General features: G+C 51.0%; 1 pseudogene; it reads right to left on the bottom strand.

Moving 5' to 3' along the window:
* Positions 1-3: 3 nt before the first annotated feature.
* Positions 4-1,238, bottom strand: LOC107182098 (annotated as a pseudogene).
* Positions 1,239-1,967: the final 729 nt, after the last annotated feature.

Below are 1,967 nucleotides of genomic sequence, written 5' to 3'. Positions count from 1 at the left end.
GGGTCACCACAACATGAGGAACTGTATTAAAGGGTCGTGACATCAGGAAGGTTGAGAACCACTGGCTTAAAATTTATAAGCATGAGCTTGAGTGCCTCTGTCCCCCACTTCTCTGTGCTCAGGTGGGTTCTGATGGAGTGGACTTCACCCCATCTCAGGCCCTGCCCCACGTGGATCCTGTAGGGCATGTAGAGAGCTGGCTCCCCCTTCTTGGCCTCCACATTGAACTGCATGCAGTCCACGGCCTAGTCAAACTTGCTGTCCAAGAGAGAGGCTCCCCCCCCACGGTGCAGAACAAGGGCAGCTCCATGAGGTCCTCTGTCAGTGACTTCAAGTAGGCCTGGTCTCTGCGGGGGATGAGCTGGTACCTCTGAAACTGCAGACCCACTGTGTTAGACGAGGCCACGAGCAGCAAGGCTATGTGCCCCCAGGCTGCACTGATCTCCCTCCAGCTCACCGGGACAGTGGGGGTGCAGCCCAGGTGCAGCCCAGGCGGAAGTTATTGATGATGGCTAGGGGGCCATCACAGCAGATCTCAAACACGGCCCTGAAGGCATTGGTTCTCTTTAGCCCGGCCAGCTGGGTCTGGGCGTACAGCAGCTGGTCCTGCAGTTCCTGTTGCTGCCGCTGAAGTTCACCAAGGTCCCTGTGGTACTGCCTTTCCTGCTGCTCCAGCATCTCCGTCTCTGCCTGGGCTGCCTCCAGGGCCACAGCTGCCCTGTCTCCGTTCTTCTCCATCTCCTCCAGCTCCTGGACCAGCGTCTCCCCCGCGTCATCACCTAATACAGTGATGGCAAACCTATGACACGCGTGTCAGAGTTGACACTCGAACTCATTTTTTGGTTGATTTTTTCTTTGTTAAATGGCATTTAAATATATAAAATATCAAAAATATAAATCCTTGTTTTACTATGGTTGCAAATATCAAAAAATTTCTATATGTGACACGGCACCAGACTTAAGTTAGGGTTTTTCAAAATGCTGACTTGCCAAGCTCGAAAGGGTCACCATTGCTGACCTAATCCATCCCTGGCCTCCAAACAGCGCTTGTAGGTCTGATTGTCAGACCCTGCGATTCTGAGCTGGGTGTCCAGCTGCCCCAAGAGACTGTCAGTACAGTCCTCGCACAGGGGGTGGCCCAGCTCTTCACTGGATAGTACGTCACCAAGGCCCCTCGTGGCCCTCTGGATGGTCCAGCCGGAGGCACCACCCTCCAGCTCTTCCAGGTCCATCTCCATCCTGGAGGCAGAGCCTTCCCCCGGAGTGTCTCCCGGCTCCCCCTGAGCTGAGGGGAAGCTCCAAGTGGCAGAAATGGCAGGTCAAAGAGATGGAGGACATGGTGGAGGTCTTGACTTTCACCTTGACTCTAAGTTTCCTCTGGCTCCTGAGTTACTTCTCCATTTCATCTTCCTAAGGGCTTTTAAGGTCGTGAGTTTTAAAATCTGTATCTTATCTCTCACTCTCCCGCCTCAAACCTGACCCTCACTAGGGACTCAGGCCTCCCTGAGCTGTTTTAGTCAAGTGAGCCTTTCTTCAAGGAAAATCCAATCATCTCCCTTAATTTTTTTAAAACATATCTTAAGGTAATCTTTCAATACTTGGTCTTAGCCAAAAGGCCCAGAAGAGACGAGAGTAGTCTTCCTAAAACTAAAATCTGATCATAGTACTTCCCTCCTAAAAACATTTAATCCTTATGGGACCTTAAGGTAAGATCTTAACATCTTAGCCTGATACTAAGGCCTCCGTCCACGTTTCCAACTTCTTTCCCCATTTCTTTTTTAAAAAACATTTTTATTGACTTCAGAAAGGAAGGGAGGAGGGGAGAGAGAGAAACATCAATGTTGAAGAGAATCGTCGATGTGCTGCGTCCTGTGTGGTCCCCACTGGGGATCAAGCCTGCAACCCCAGCATGTGCCTTGACCATGAATCTCACAGTGACCTCCTGGTTCATAGTTGACACTCAACCA

This window comes from Myotis davidii, unplaced genomic scaffold (assembly GCF_000327345.1).
Source record: "Myotis davidii unplaced genomic scaffold, ASM32734v1 scaffold754, whole genome shotgun sequence".
Taxonomy (NCBI): Eukaryota; Metazoa; Chordata; class Mammalia; order Chiroptera; family Vespertilionidae; genus Myotis; species Myotis davidii.
The sequence above is the reverse complement of the archived record's forward strand: the minus strand, read 5'-3'. Positions and strand labels throughout refer to the sequence as shown.